A 17,547-nucleotide genomic window follows, 5' to 3' on the forward strand; every position below is an offset into this window, starting at 1 on the left:
AAACTAATTTTGTTTATAATCTGTTTTAAAATTATTTTTAAAAAAATAATAATATTGAAACAAATTAATCCATTACGTTTTTAAAATTCAAGCAAAATAAAAAAAACAAATTAAAAATTATATCATAGTCAATTGTACATTTGTTCTCAATTGCAAACATTAACTGATCCTGCATATCACCTCCATAATAAAAACTGATGGCAACATTACATTTAAGCAAACTGATCCTGTATTTTAACATTGCCAACAGTCCATTAACCTAACTGATCCTACTACATGCAGTAAACTGGTTATGAATGTTGCAAACCAGCAACCAGCTTTATTTAACAAAAAGATATTATTGGAAAGGCACTTCAGAATTATAAGAATTATGCCGATGGTACTTCATCGAAAGTCTAAGCACTGGCAAGTTCCTTGCAGAGGAATTTCGCAGTAGCAACCATGTTGGCAAGGGCAGGCTTGACCTCGATGTACTTCCTAGTCTTCAGACCACAGTCATGGTTGACCCAGAGAATACTTGACTAGAGGACAACTAACATTTTGTTGATACGGTCTGCAATTTCCTCGGTCGATGGAATCCTGGGAGAGTGGATGCCATAAACACCAGGACCTATTCCGGCACCGTACTTCACACCCTCATGGAACACAGACAAGAGTTTCTCATCGGATCGGGAGTTCTCGATTGTGATCACATCAGCATCTATGTCAATGATCGGGTGGATGATATCATTGAAGTTTGAGTAGCATATATGAGTATGAATCTGTACAATAACAAAATTAATGTGCATTCATGTTCAAAATAATAGAACAAATTCATCAGAAAAATCGGTGTGCGGAAGGTACCTGCGTGGTATCTTTCACACCACAGTTGGTGATCCTAAATGAGTGGATATCCCAGTCCAAATAGAAAGATTGCTCGGACTTGCAATGAGGCAAGCCTTCTCGAAGAGCTACTTCATCGATTTGGATAACCTGAATACAAACATCAAAATGTTTAAAGTCACGAGCCAATATTCTGTATAATATATAATAATTATGCATGCTAAAACTTAAAGAACTAACCTGAATACCAGCAGCTTCCAAATCCTCAACTTCCTTCTTGATGGCAAGAGCAATTTGATAGCAGGTCTCAAATCTGGGTCATATCATTGACGGTTAATGCTTCCAAACAAGAGAAAGATAAGTGATGGTTAAACAGAGGAATTTGTCCTGTAGGCTCACCTTGGCTGGTCGTTTCTGACGAAAGACCAGTTGAGGATGGTAACTGGACCAGTCAACATTGCTTTCATCGATCGAGAGGTCATGCTCTGGGCCATTGAGGACTAGAACACAGTCATTGCCTTCAGACGGCTAATATCACCATAGATGATGGGTGGCTTCAAAAATCATGACCCATATAATTGCACCCAATCGTTAACAGTGAATGTAATGCCTGCAAGCTGCTCCCCGAAGTACTCGACCATGTCATTCCTCTGTGAAAAAAGTAAATAAAAAATTAATTCAGTATCTTTCACAAAAAGTCTATGACAAGGTCCCCTTGCATATATCCCGCAAGTGCACGGGTTTGTCGAAGTAATAATCCCGGATGAGCGGGTATCGAATCCACAGGGAGTAGGGAATAAAAACACTTAATCCGCTTCTTAGCTATGTGAAAGATTAGTAGTGATAAGTGTGACAACGATTCAATTCTCAAAAGTAAAAACAACAAGTAAGAGAGCACAAGTAAAGGAGGAGGTAAGGCCATCGATAAAGATGGGGTACTCGGATAATGCTCCGCCTAGGACAATCATTTCAAGTGCAAGAACCCTCTATTATGCTTCCTAATCAATGCAATGGTGAGTCGTGGAAATCCTTAAATACATAGTCCCAAATCTAAGGTCAACTATGCCTAACTCTATACATGTCCCAGAGGAGAAATTAGATAACCTCTCAACCTCGCACTCGAATAGAGTTGCAATGAGCTCTAGGGATTCCAAGTGATAAATCTCTTCCTAATTATAGACCTAACCCTTTGGTCCAGGTGGAAGGTCCCTAACCACGATTAAGCCCTAGATACTAAGATCACCTCAACGCTTCACTCCGTTGCACGCGCAACTAAGCCCCAGCGGAGAGTCATCCCTTAGACCATTCACTCTATTATGGCCGCAAAGAACTCGAGGAACGGAGGTAGAATCTATCACGCCGGAGGGGAAAGGGGACGCTCCTGTACCTCTCAACTCACCCTCTCAACCTTCTCCAACCTAGCTTTGTCTAACGCTCGTGGTGTGTCACTCACTCACAAGGTTACCAACAAGAACTCTCAACCCTAGTGTCACTCTAGGGGAAATGTTCATACAATCAAGCATTCAAGGTTGGAACTCACAACAAACATCAATTAATTGAAAGCATAATAAAGAGATTCAATGAAACAAATACATCCTAGGGTTCACAAATATTCAAGTACCCACTAGGGGTTTAGCTCTCCATGGAGCTAAGTACAATCAAAGAAATAGAATGTAAAAGCAATGAATCCATAAAGAAACCACCTCGATAGTCATGTCCGGTATAGGATATGCCTCAACGGAAGCTCTCCTACCAACCTTCTTCCTAAGGAATGACGATGTCGGAGCCATAGAATCTCTCCAAAACCTTAGCCAATACCTCTCAAAACCCTAGCCGAAACCCTCTCTCAAGTTGGGGAAAAGATGGAGAAAAGAATGCTGAAATCGGGGCTGAATCGGCTTTAAATAGGGCTGGAATCGGGTGACCACACAGGCCTGTGGATCTTTTACACGCCCATGTGGAATTTTCACACGGGCGTGGATAATTTCCACACGCCCGTGTGGGTTCTCTGAATTCCTATTTTCTAGGCGGGCTGTTTTCTCGACGGGCCGCGTGCTGCTACAGTACTTTGCTTCTTCAATGATAGACAAGTTGGTGGAGCTCTTGTTCTATGTGCATAAGTCAGAATGCTCGAGTGTGACTGCCCTTGTGCCCCTCCAAATGGATATTCCAACTCGAATACGAGGAGGTTGGCACACACTCTAGCATCTCACACCCGACCTATGTCTTCGCGTTTGAACTTTAGCAAGATTTCCCCCAAAATCGGTGCATTATGATCCACATTGGCTTCTTTCCTTCATAATTGGTCTCACAACCCTACCTGCACGAAAGTAACATAAAAACACACATATTAGTGTAAAAACCCGAGAAGAGTAATGCTCAACATAAGGAAAGAATGCTTCGCATTAATATCACACAAGCACTTATCAGTCTCATACCTCAGAATATTATATTGCAGTTACAATTTAGAATTGAACTCACCTCAGGCTCTCCATGGACCAGGACATCAATGTCAAGCTCCTCCTGCAACTTGACAACTTTGCTGATTTCTTTACTGATGGCCTGCACATACTCCTCTTCAGAGATGTTATGATAAAGGAATATCATTGAAACAATTAATTATCATAAGAATAGAAGGATTAAATGATCACAGAGTTGTGTGTTTATTGAAGAGTTCCCACTTGATTGCCTTGTATTCACTTCGCACTCTGCGGAGATCCATTGTCTGAGGGAATGAACTGATGGTGGAAGTAGGAAGGATTGGAAGGTTCAAATTCTTCAGCTGGGCATCCAATCTGGCACTAACAGGAGTGGCCCTACGGTGCTCTGAGCCCTTAAAGCGGTAGCCTGAGTACAAAACAGAAGGTTAGCTTTTTAGACAAAGCTCACTTCACACATAGTAGATATGGGTAATCAAGAACTTACAGCTTTCTAAACTTCCTCATTGTTAACTCTAGGAGATGACTTTCTTGAAGCCTGAGCAGCAGCATTTGATGAGAAGAAAGCCTGCAAAAAATAACAAATAGCAAGAGAATGAAAATTAGAAATTCAGCCATTCTTCATGCACAACAACATTAAATCTGACCATAGAGCTGGCTCCATTGTGAAGCCATGTACAACATTTACAGAAGCTCATCCAATGGATAGAAAAAATTTATTGGCCTAATTACCTACAAGTACAATAAAGAAAAGCAAGAATAATAGCAGTGGTAATAAACCAATGGGGTAAGCAAGGTTATCATGGATTTTTGTTGTCCGTGGAGGAATCTAAATCAGGGAAGCTTTTGCAACAAAGGGGTATATTTGGAATGCATGCACACAATTAGCAAATTTGGGAAAGTAACATTCGGTTTGCTAGTTTTAGAGGAGGGAGGCAGAATTATTCCAGAGGTATTCCCTATAACAAAGAAACAAGAAGAATAAAAAAAAATGGAGTAACACAAAATAATAGTTGTAGAGTACTCTGTACCTCATCCTTGGTACCAGGCAATGCCTTGGCCAGTGGATTAACTTCAACAACTTTCTGTGCAGCAAAAGAGAGCCATGATTTGATTTCACTGTTGAGCTTGGTCTCATTTACAAGATCAACAGCAGAGTGCATGAGTGAGCAGGAGGTCGAAACAACAAGCTTGTATGTTGAACAAATAAGTAAAGTTCATTAACCAATGAAAGCATATACATAGATGAAAATTCTTTTCATATGCAAGTATGAATACCTTTGCCCATGATAGCCTCAAGGGACTCAAGTATGCTAAGGGAAGAAGCAAGATCATTGGTCCAAATATTCCTCCCATCTATAACTCCAGCAAAAAGGAACTTGCCAGATGGAAACCCACCTTTAATCAGGTCAAGGGTCTGGGTTCCACGTACAAGATCAAAACCAATTCCAGAAATGCCACTCAAGCCAGTAATCATCCTAAAACAACAAAGGAGAGAAATAAGATTACACACGGGAAAACATAGAAAAAATTCATGAGATAAGCATGGCGACTGACTTAAATGCCTCAGCAGGAACATCAACAAAATAGGTCTCAATCAACACATTCAAACCAGAAAATGATGATTCTAGTTCTGAGTAGGCCTCTGTAAATGCCTCCAATTGGTGAGATTGAAGATCAAGGACAAGGGTGGCTCATCAAATTGAATCCAGGTGGCACCAGCCGCCTTTAACTCATCGATAACTTACTTGTGGATAATTAAATTAACTTATTAAGATTGAAAAAGGGGGAAAAAAATTTGTATGCATAAACAATAGCTAGAAGCATGTTTAAAGACTTACTTGTAAACTGGCAGCACCTTCCTCAAGAGAGAAAGCAGAGAAAAGGACTTCTCTACTCCTTTCGTAGGCTTGGAAAGCAATAAATAAGAGACAGGTCCTACAAGTACTGGGACTGTATCGATTCCAAGCTGCATCACAGAAGAAGAAACACAGATGAGAAGAGGATATTAAGCAAAACATAAGAGAATGTTAAGAAATAGTGTCTCGCTACCTGCAGAGTGCACAAGTTCATGTGAATTTTCAAAGAGAGTATCCAAAAAAGAATCTATATATATAATCCCTCCCAATAAGGCATTCAATACCCTAAAACCATATACTATAGGCTCTAATAGAACAGTTGAAAACAAAATAATACATCAAAAGCAAGGCCCCAAGGCAACAACTGCTACAAATGCATTCACTCTAATTCATTGGCCTCATTCTTATACTTCAATATGATGTTACATTCTTAAAAAAAATAAAAAAGATATTCATAAAACACTTTTTCTGGTATTCATTGCACCTCATGGGTCCTAAATGATGAATCAAACTAAACAAATACATCATAATGAAGACTCCAATTCATGACCTTACCATTCTTATACTAATACAAACAATTCTAATTCTCAAAAACGCCTTTCAACATAAAGAACATCAAATCTTAGCTCAAAGTCATCATATATGATCAAAAACAACATCAAAACAATGGCAATGTAACTTGAGGAATTAAAAGCAAGCAAATCAATTGCTTACTTGCAAATCACAAATAGCTAATGCATGGTTCATAGGAAACACAGAAAAATGCTCAGGATTCAGCAAAACTAAGAAAGATTAAAGCCATTACTATCAAACTTATCATCAAAAATTAAACACTTCAATGAAAACATTTGAGATGTAATCAAGTTCATGACCATTCCTTTAATTTCAATCATAAAAATTATCTTAACAATGAGAATTTAAAGAGAAAAACTATGAATCTAATAACAAAATCCCAAGAAAAACACCAAAACACATCAATGACACCATCGGAGAAGGCCTCATCTCCAGATCTAACAAACAATACCATTAATACGATCAAAATTAGGAACAAGAACTTGGATCACTGTAGAGATTAGAAGAGAAAAGGAAGGGCCGGAGATCTCACAGTGACTTCTATCTGGTTTGAATGGTGATGCCTCGTCCATTATCATCCCCATCATTGCTCCCAGAAGAGAAATCAGCCCTACTGTCTTTGCATTGTCCAGAACAAGAGAAAACGCAATCACCAGAGACCTCTTCACCTACTGAACATTGCTTGCTTTGGTGTTGCGGCCTCAACCTGTAAACAAACAAACTCTCTTATTAAGATTTTATAGCATTAAGAATTACAAACAAACCTTCCGGAGCCCAATTTTGTCCTCCGAATATGGAACTCCTAAAAGGTTCACATGAAAACAGAGAGAGTTTCAAATAAATAGAACACACTAAAAGTGTCTCAATTGACTAAGAATTTATCATACTAGATACATGCTCTAGAATCTAAATCATCACAATCCTAAACCAAAATGTTCAGATACATGTCAATCCATAGGAATTCAAGCTAAAACAGCTCAAACTAGTAGTTTGACACTCATAATCAGCTACAATGTGAGTAAAAGCTAGTAATATTAAATTCAAGGAGACCTTGCCTTCTAATTCTAGGTTTTTTTTTTCAATCATCCGAACTAATTATTATCCAAAAATTCAGCATCTCATAAATTGATCAAACAAAAGTGGCAAAGAGAGATATGAATTAGAACACAAAAGCCAAAAAAAAGGGGAGAACAAAGTGAGTCAATAAACAAGATACCAAAGATTTGAAGAGCAATTACCGCTTCCATCCTTCTGATTTCATAGCGCGCATATTGAGCCACCAGATAAACAACTAAGATGAAACAATAGATCCATAAAACAAAGAAATCAAAATGGTAAAAAAGAGAAATTAAATAAATGTAGAGAAATACCTAAAGAAGGCATGCAAGTAAAGAAGAATTGTACCAAGTGAAAATCAATCCTGCTGATCAAACCCCAACCAAATCCGACATTTAAAAAAAAAAAACTAAAACCCTAACCCTAGATGAACAGAGGATAAGATTATAAAGATCGAACCCAAACTTCGATGAGGGCAAGAGCTACGCTTCGAGCGCTACTTAGACTTCTCTGGCTTCAGCGGCGCTGCCATTATCATCTGAGAACACATCAAAACAAGCAAATCAACAAAGAGAAAAGCAGAACTAGATCAAAACCTAAAGTTTGGAGAGATCTACCCGAATGGTTTACCGAATACGATGGAAACGAGGAGTGATCGGAGGGTTCGTCTGTCGCCGCCATAGGAGAGGATTGAAACTTTGCGAGGGTTTCAGAGAAAGGGATAGGGTTCTGAGGAAACAGACCGACGAACATGTGTGTGAATGGACGGTCGGATGAAACCCTTGAGTTTTAATCGGACGGTCAAATAAGGTTTTAGTAAATTAACTTCGTTGTATATACAGTATACACTGATTTGATATTTTTAAATATTTAATTTTCAGGTTTTAATATTTTAAAAGAATCTTAGTATTAGTTAGAGGCTCTGCACTCAATTAAGTTTAACAGCTTTTTGCTACAAGTTTAAATTTGATTAGCTATATCTTAATATTTATATTACTAGAATAATATTGAGTAAAAATAAATTATTTAAGAAATTTCAAAATGTATATAAAATAAAATATTAATTACTAAATTTGTTAATAATCCGTTTCTAATATACAAAGGATTAGAAATAGTCCCTTTCTATTAGAAACGGATTAGAAACAGTTTTTTATAATATTTAATAATATTTAAATAAAATATTAATTTTTAAATCCGTTTCTAGTCCCTTTCTATTAGAAACGGATTAAAAATGGATATTTTATAATATTTAATAATATTTAAATAAAATATTAATTCTTAAATCCGTTTCTAGTCCCTTTCTAGTAGAAAAGGATTAGAAACGGATATTTTATAATATTTAATAATATTTAAATAAAATATTAATTCTTAAATCCGTTTCTAGTCCCTTTCTATTAGAAACGGATTAGAAACGGATATTTTTTAATATTTAATAATATTTAAATAAAAAATTAAATCTTAAATCCGTTTCTAGTCTCTTTCTATTAGAAACAGATTAAAAACGGATATTTTTTAATATTTTAATAAATTTTAAAAGGCCATTTGTAAGCCGTTGTTATTAGGATCATATTTAAAACCATTAGTATTCCATTGCTAATCCTTTCGTATTACAAACAAAATAAATTCCGTTTCTAATATTCCGTTTTTAAACACTAACTTTCTTGTAGTGATTTACCTTGAGAAAGGGATAGTATACTTTAGGATTTCTCTCGATTCAAACAAGATTGGTAACTTACAATGTTTGTCCTGGACTTATAAAACCCTAGAGGGAGTCTATGCCGAGCACCCTATTTCTCTTACTTGTTTAGCTGTAATCATCTAAGTGCTTTTGATTTCTTATTTTTTTTTAAATTCTTTTTCACATCACACAATTTCGAGTATGCTACTTTTTGGATTAAGAACTAGTACTAGTAGAGTCTATTTTCCCTAAGGATTGGGGAGTATTTTGGGAGAGTACTATAGTACTAGTACTAGTACACTTGTGTCCCTATCAATGCTTGCTTAGAGAGATCTAGACATATGGTGGCCCTTAATATATTATGTAAATAATAGTGTGGATTGGGGAGTATTTTGGGGGACTACTATAGTAGGTCACTATAGAAAATCACAGGAGTAAAGGTACTGTAGAGTCCACTGTTCACAGGCCGCAGAAAATCAATTCCTGCAGATTCACAAGGGTGTGTGGAAATTCCACACGCCCATGTGTTTGCCCGATCTAGCCTATTTAAAGCCACGATTTTAGCCTGATTAGAAAAATCTTTTTCCTATCTTTTGCCCATCTCTTCACCATCTTTGGAGACGCTCGTAGCTAGGGTTTAGGGGGCTTTCGCAAGATTTTTGGAGTGGTTCTGTGACTTCCAATACTGAGTTCTTTTAGAAGAGAGTTATTGGGGGAGCTTTCACCGGCATCAATTTGGCAAGGTGTGCCCTAGGCTTGACTAGGAAACTTTTGGACAAGACGCGGCCACTCCACAAAACCATCGACACGAATAGCAAGCGGGTTTTACTTATGGATTGCATGCTTTTGACTTTCGATTTCATTATTGATTGTATCTTGCTCCATGGAGAACTAAACCCCTAGTGGGTACTTGGACTTGTAAACCCTAGGATGATATTGTTTTTTTGACCTTTCTATTATGTGTCTTTAATTGAGTTCCAATCTTGAATGCTTGTTAAATGGGGTTTCCCTTAGAGTGACACTAGGGGTTGATAGCCTACATTGGTAATCCTTGTGAGCCATGAGGGTTAGACAAAGCAAGATTAGAGAGAGTCGAGAGTGTGAGTCGAAATGTAGCGGAATGTTCCTTTTCCCCTTCGGTGTGATTTATCCTACCTCCGTGTTCCAATAGTTCTTTTGCGGTTATAATAGAGTGAACTGCTAAGAGAGGAACTCCGCTGGGGCTTAGTTACGCAAGAAATAGAGTGAAGCGTTGAAGTAATCCTTAGTACTGGGGCTTAATTGTGACTAGGGGCCTTTCGCTTGGACCAAAGGGTTAGATCTATTTTAGGGAATAGGGTTTATCAGTTGGAGTCCCTAGAGCTTTAAGCAACTTTACACAGTGTGAGGTGTTAAGATTGAGTGATATCTCCACCGGGGCATAGTGTAGGGTTAGTCACGGTTGACCTTAGGTTTGGGACTGTGTATTTTAGGATTTTCACGACTCATTAAGCATAAGTTAGGAGATATAATAGTTGGTTTTGCACTTGAAGCAATTGTCCTAGGGGGAGCAATGTCCAGGTGCCCCACTTTCTATCGATTGCCTTTTCTCTCATTTTTATAGCATCTCTCTTTCATCTTCTTTCTTTATTTCCTTCCATTCATCTTCATTCTAGTTAAATAGCAATCTTGGTGTTTCTGATCACTATTCCCTATGGATACGACTACCCACTCACCAGAGTATTATTACTTCAACAAATCTGTGCACTTGCGGTTCACACGCAAAAGGGAGTTTATCAAGAATTTTTATACCTAGCCACTTACGGGGTGCTTACAAGCTTAAGAACGAGGCCGTAAGGAGCTAGAGATGATGGGTAAATGGTCATAAGTCCCGTCTGTAAGGTCTTCTATCTAGTCTTACTGCCCATCTTACGACTATAAGCGCTAGGTCATAATCTTCTCTGGATTGCACTTGCGACCACCCTTATGGGCATAAGTTTCTTATCATAAGCTCCTTGGGAGAACCTTTATGGTCTTACTTACTAGCGTAAGTCCTACCTATAAGTTTCTCTGTTGATCTTTATGCTCTTCCTTATGGGCATAAGCATGCCCGCAAGGTTCTCTATCTAAGGCTTATGGCTGTAAACACGGTCCTAAGGTGCCATAAGTGGTTCTGTCTAGCATGTTGTTCATTTGTTGATGCTGAGAGAGCTACATCTTCCTCATTTTAGCTCTTGATTTCTTTTTTGGCTGTTTCTTGTCGTTTAGCACTTCCTCGTACCTGAAAAATACAACTTTCACCATGTTTAGCATTATCTCCCATAAGAATACTCTAATACACACCAAATAAGTATTCAAAATGATATTAAATAACATGTAGATGCACACTTATCAAGCCCTTAAGCTAGATTATCTCCGTAATATTGATGAAATCTACGTGTAAGAAGCTTTTCAAATACAAGTACACGTATTGTTCAAGTAATAAAGTGTGCTATCAAAGCAAAGTTTATCGTAGGAGAAAACTGAATATTAGCTACTAACTTATTTCCTTTTATCTAGTTGATCCAAAGATGAATTTTAGAATTAAAAAAATAAAGACAACAAGTACAACAAAATCAATACAAATATTTCAATTAAGTATCAAGAAAAGATCAATTTATGATAATGTTAATTGGATTAAAAATCCCTCAGTTGTTGAGTAATAAAGACTTCTAATATGAATTTTTGAGTCTAATCCCCTTGATCATTGGCTATGGAGGTTCTCTACTTATGTTAACCCTTATCTCTAAGAGAGTAACACCTAAACATAGTAGGTCAGGTATTTCGCACATTCCTCTTATGAATGTATGTTTTGTGAACCACTCAATTAAGTCACCCTAATCTGAAAAGATCTCAGCACCCTAGCTCTAATGAATGAGTTCAATCCCTTTCAATTATGGTAGATCTCACATATATTAGGGCTTTCACTAATAAAATACATTATCAATCTATACACATAAATTCGGGCTCTTGCTAACTAAATTCATGGAATGAGGATTGCCATAATTCAACCTCAATACCAAAATTGTATTAGATCAATATAAATGAAGTTAATAAATTCAATTACAACCAAAGTTCATCAAATCAAACCACCACGGGGTGTTTAGCCACTCATGAATGTGAAATTCATGCAAAAGTCAATAAAAATACAAGAGAACAAGGAATCCATAGAACAATCTCTTGAATTCTGGAGAATGAATTGATAAAGTAGTTTGATCTTCAAGGAATCTTGATCTCCTCTCTAAATCCTTCTTTTAATCTCCTTCCTTCTTATCTTTATTTGAATTAGGTATCAAAACAATTATTAAGGACAATCAAAGAGGTAGTGAGAATTCTCGGGAAAAGTCTCTAAGAATCTCCTTCAAAATCAGGAGAAAGCTCCCGAAAAATCTCAAGTCCTAGATATTTATAAAGCTTTCCTTAAGCCTAAACATGACCTATAAACACAGGAGTATTTATTGGACATTTTCAAAAAAATGAATACTCTAGAACATAGAGTTAAGATGAACACATCTAATAAACATGGCATCACAAGATAGAATACATTCTTGTTCTGATTAAACATGGTCATGTTTCCATTTTAAAACTAAAATCACACTATATTGAGACATGTTTTGAAACATGGTTGAGTTTTCTGGGCATGTTCTTACCAAATTCATCATTTCTATACAATTTACCTTGAAACTTACCAAATTTTCTTTCTTAACGTTCAAAACTAATAAATAGACTCTAAAAATGAAAAATTACAAAAATTAAACATCAAAACCCATAAAAAAAATCCAGGATAAGCAATATGCTATGAATTCTTAATATGAAAACATGTATCATCAAGCACTTATCAAATTTCTTCACATTTAAGCATTTGCTTATCATCAAGAAAATAAGACTGGAAATTAAGAAGAACAAGTGCTTGATCTCAGGCTTTAAGAATATAAGAGTCATCAAAATCGAAAGAGAACTCAAATGTGTTAAATGTATTATAAAAATTCAACTATAAAGGTAGTATACTCAACTCATGGTTCCTTACAATGTGTGTCTGATGTGTATCATGCTGACACACACTACTCCGCAAGCGTACTGGTCATCAAGTAATAGTATGTGAGTAAAGAGTCGAATCCATATGGACAAGATAGTAGAAGTAATAACTCTAACCTTGTTATCTAGTTAAGAACAAAATATCAATGGGTGTCTGATAAGAGCAAAATTACTGTTCACACCCCGCGTGGAAATTCCTGCAGCCCACGCGGGCGCGTGGAAAATCCACATGGGCGCGTGGGGGCACGTGACAGACGCGGTCTAAGGCCTATAAATAGCTGTTTTGCCCTATTCTTTCTCATCTTTTGTGCGGCTCTTGAGGGGTGAGACGGCTAGGGTTTGGAGATGAGGTCTTTGTGGCTTTGGAGGTGCTTCATCACCAACTTTGATCGATTCCTCCTCCGTCATAACATCAAGGAAGCCACCGGTGAACCTAGCTTCGGAGTGGGTCCTTCAAGACGTCGAAGCTCTCCATCAAGGCCATCAGTTCATATATAAGGGGTTTATTTCTATGGTTTTAATGTACTTTCATTCATTGATGGTGTGTTTTGTATGTTGCTCCATGGAGAGCTAAAACCCTAGAGGGTAATTGGGCTTGTGAACCCTAGGATTCTCATCTTTTGTGGATTTGCTTAGTGTTTCTATTTATCCGAGTTTGATTAAGTTTTAATCTTGATTGTCTAATGCTTGCTTGCCTTATTGATCTTTTGGTTATTTGGTTTGCATGATTTGTTACCTTGGTGAGAGAGAGGTCTCCATTAGGGTTAGAATCTCAAGATTGAAGAGGGTTGAGAGGGCGAGTCATGAGATAGTGAGCATCCCCTTTCCCCTCCGATTGATGTATTCTATCTCCGTTCCCTAAGCTCTATGCAACCATATTTGGTGTGAAGCGTGAGATTGAGAGATTTCTCCACCGGAACCTTGTAGGGGGTTAGGATCCTTTGCCGAGAATTAGGGTTGGATCAATCTTTAGGAATTGGATACACCTCTTGGAATCCCTAGAGTGCTTTGCGGTCATATGTGGTATGAGGTGTTGAGATTGAGCGATTTCTCCTCCGGGACCTCGTAGGGGACTAGTATCGATGATCGGGAGGCCGGATCCGATTATATTTGGATTTCCATGACTTAACTTACTCGTCATAGAAACACTTTGCTCATTCGGTACCTAATACCTGAATCCTAGGGGGAGCATTGCCCGAATACCCCACTTTTACTGATTGAGATCTCCCTCCATTTCACCCTTGCATATTCGTCTCCGGTATTCATTTCTTCGCACATTAGATCACCACACCTTTCCATTTTTCATTAGGCTAGAAAGCAGAGAAGAAGTTAGTACTAGTAGCCTTATTCCCTGTGGATTCGACTACCCACTCACCGGGGTAATTATTACTTCGACACCCGTGCACTTGCGGTTTACACGCATATTCGGACGCGTGTCAGTGTCAAATCAACAAAAAATCTAAGAATGGAAAGGACCAAAATCACACGTTTAAGGATTTAGAAATCAATAGAAGAAGAAGGTGTCCGGATAAGATTTCACTTGGGAATTTAGAGTTAAGTTAATTGCAATTAAATATAGATCAAAAACTAGTATTGTTGGACCGAGGGATTTTCCCAAAATTTAGCTCTGTGAATAACGTTTTTAGCTTAATATTTATACCCCCAAGAATCTGGCAAGTACACTGGCATGTACTTTGCCTGTGCAAATCTCTAGATTGCTCGAAACAATGACTTCTAGGGTACAGGGCTATGTATCTCTTCATCTGGCCTTGTATATTTCTGTATGGTTCTACTTCTTAGCTCTTGAGATGCACAGGCGTTGGTCTTGCTTCAGCCCGTGTTCTCCTCTGGACCATGTTCATTAAGTTCTTAGATGTACACGAACATGTACATCATATACACAACCGTGTTCTTCTTGGGAAGACTTGGGTCTGGGAGTGAACGGTCATGCACACGCCACATGCAAGGACTATGTATTTCTCTGGATGCTCAGTATTGCTGATGTTGTGAAAGATACACAGGAAAGTACCACTATAAGAGTTATGACTTTAAGTGACAACTTTTTTGTGACTCCCTATTATTTTGTCACAAATATTAGGTTTTTTTGCGTCAAAAAAGTTATCAACAATATTGTTTAGATTAATTATGATAACTTATGTTTTGTCATTGATACAATAATAATTGGAACAATGTAGTATATTTCACAATTAAGTCATCAATATTAATAGATTAATAGTGGCAAAATTTCTTTTGTGTCTAATGTTTCGTCACTAAAAGCATATAATATTTTGTGTCAAAAAATTCTTGATGAGAATGATGTATGATTGTGACAAGATATATTGTTGTCACTATAATTTTCAATTTATTGTGGCAAAAGTATTTTCTGTCACTTAATATCTAATTTTTCTTACAACAATTTTGTCACAAAATATTTAAAAATTTAGTGTCTACTAAATATTGTCACAAAAATTAAATTTCTTAAATATGTTATTGTGGTTTTTATGATAAAAAAAAGGTATAATTGCCATATAAGTCCCTGTAATTGTGTACTTTCTGCCTTTTTAGTCCTTGTAATACTTTTAGGTACATTTAAGTTCTCATATTTGATCGAATTGGGACTTTCGAGTCCGAGGCGTAGATGGCGTTATCTTCGCCTTTTCTTTTAAGCTGGCATGGTTTTAAATATTTGTTGTTAGGTACAATTAAGTCCTTATATTTGATCGAGTTGGGACTTTTTAGTCCCCCTATTTCGTAATAAAAAAGTCAAATTTGCAGTTAGGTCCAATTAAGTCCTCATATTTGATCGATTTGGGACTTTTTAGTCCCCCAATTTCATAATAAAAAAAGTCACATCGTCGTAAAAGAAACGGCAAAGTTAACGCCATCTATGCCGCGGACTAAAAAGTCTCAACTCGATCAAATATGAGGACTTAAATGTACCTAAAAGTATTACAAGGACTAAAAGGACAGAAAGTACATAATTACAGGGACCTGTACGGCAATTAAACCTAAAAAAAAAGTTAATTGTCATTATAGTTTGGATTAGTTGTGATGTATAATTATTTTGTCACTATTACAATTTCAATTGTGACAATTTAGTATCTACCATAATTATGCATCTTATTTTTTGTGTCGACAATTTTAGATGCAAAACAATTTAAACATGTAGTGCCTACTTAATGTCATTATTAAAATATAAATTGATATTTATAGTCTTTAATAAATTAGTATATGTGGTTGTAAAAATTATATTCTTTAAAAAATAGATATTTATCTAATACTCAAAATTTATATTATAAGGCTTAGAAAATAGGCCTTTACTTATTAAGACATAGAAAATTCACCAAAAGAAGAGAAGCACAGGCATGTATCTAGAAGCATGGCCTAAGAACAACCATGCTTGAATCAGGAAACACCTTTTTAAGCCCAAAATTATGGTTTCAAGGGGGACTTTTCTGAGGCAGAAATTGGTGTGGAAGTTCTAGACGATCTTCATCTATAAGAGCATCAATTGGAGTGGAGTAAAGTCAGTGTGAACTTCCTCGGAGCAACATCGGAGAGATTTAGGAAGTTAAAGGGAATCTTTATGGATTCTTGCTTATTTATTTTCCTTATCTATTTAATGTTGTGTGAAACCATGAGGAGCTAAATCATTCTCTGGAGCCCCAGATTATGAACCATAAGATGTTTTGTAATTGATTTGTTTCGTTACGTTGGCTATGGAGTTTTGACACACCCTTTGCATGTGTACCGCAAGTGCACGGGTTGTCAAAGTAATAATTACCTTGGTGAGTGGGTAGTCATATCCACAAGGAATAATGATAAAAAAACACTTGAATTTGTTATTTAACTATGATGATGATGATGATTCGAAGGTGATGTAAGCAATATCAATGTGAAAAGAAATAAAAAGAATAAGAAAGAGGTACGAAATAAAATGAGAGGAAAGACAATCGATAGAAAGTGTTGCTCACACTAGGACTATTGCTTTAAGTGCAAAACCAATCATTATGTCTCCCAATTGATGTCTAATGAGTCGTGAAAATCTTTAAACACACGGTCCCAAACCTAAGGTCAACCGTGACTAACCATACACTATACCCCGTCAGAGAAATCATTCAGTCTCAACACCTCACACTATGCAAGGTTGCTTAAAGCTCTAGGGACTCCAAGTGATAAACCATATTCCTTAATCTAGATCTAACCCTTTGGTCCAAGCGAAATACCCCTAGTCAGACTTAAGCCCCAGCACTAAGGATTACTTCAATGCTTCACTCTATTGCTTGCACAACTAAGCCCCAGTGGAGTTTCTCTCTTAGAACTTCACTCTATTATGACCGCAAAGACCTCTTAGAACACGGAGGTAGGATAAATCACACCGGAAGGAAAAATGGACGTTCTGCTACCTCTCAACTCACCCTCTCCAATCTTGCTTTGTCTAACCCTCATGGTGTGTCATTCACTCACAAGGATTACCAATGTAGACTTTCAACCCTAGTGTCACTCTAAGGGAAAGTCCATTCAACAAACATACAAGATTGGAACTCAATTAAAACATCAATAAGAGAAAATATAATAAAAGATCAATAAAACAAAATCATCCCAGGGTTTACAAGTCTAAGCATCCACTAGAAGTTTAGCTTTCCATGGAGCAAGATACAATCAAGAATGAAATCAAAAATAAAAACATGCAATCCATAAATAAAACCACCTTGTAGTCCATATCGATGGTTTTGTGGAGTAGCCTCGTCTTCTCCAAGGATTCCCTTGTCAAGCCTAGGGCACACCTCTTCGAATCGATGCCGACAATAGCTCCACCAATAACTATCTTCCGAAGGAACGCGGTGTTGAAAGTCGTAGAACCACTCCAAAAGCCTTGCCAAAGCCTCTCTAAACCCTAGCCGCGAGCGCCTCCAAAGATGGGCACAAAATGTGATAAGGATCCCCAAAAACGTCATAAGTCGCTGCTTTAAATAGGGTGGAATTGGGTATCCACACGGGGGTTTGAATCTCACTCCGGTGACTCCCTCGAACTCCCCCTCTTCTTTTACCTCACTCTAAAATTCTA

The 17,547-nt window shown here is 37.2% G+C and overlaps 1 pseudogene; it reads right to left on the reverse strand.

The window, feature by feature from the left end:
* Positions 1 to 395: 395 nt before the first annotated feature.
* Positions 396 to 6,146, reverse strand: LOC120250291 (annotated as a pseudogene).
* Between the last annotated feature and the right edge of the window lie 11,401 nt (positions 6,147 to 17,547).

This window comes from Dioscorea cayenensis, chromosome 3 (genome assembly GCF_009730915.1).
Source record: "Dioscorea cayenensis subsp. rotundata cultivar TDr96_F1 chromosome 3, TDr96_F1_v2_PseudoChromosome.rev07_lg8_w22 25.fasta, whole genome shotgun sequence".
Taxonomy (NCBI): domain Eukaryota; kingdom Viridiplantae; phylum Streptophyta; class Magnoliopsida; order Dioscoreales; family Dioscoreaceae; genus Dioscorea; species Dioscorea cayenensis.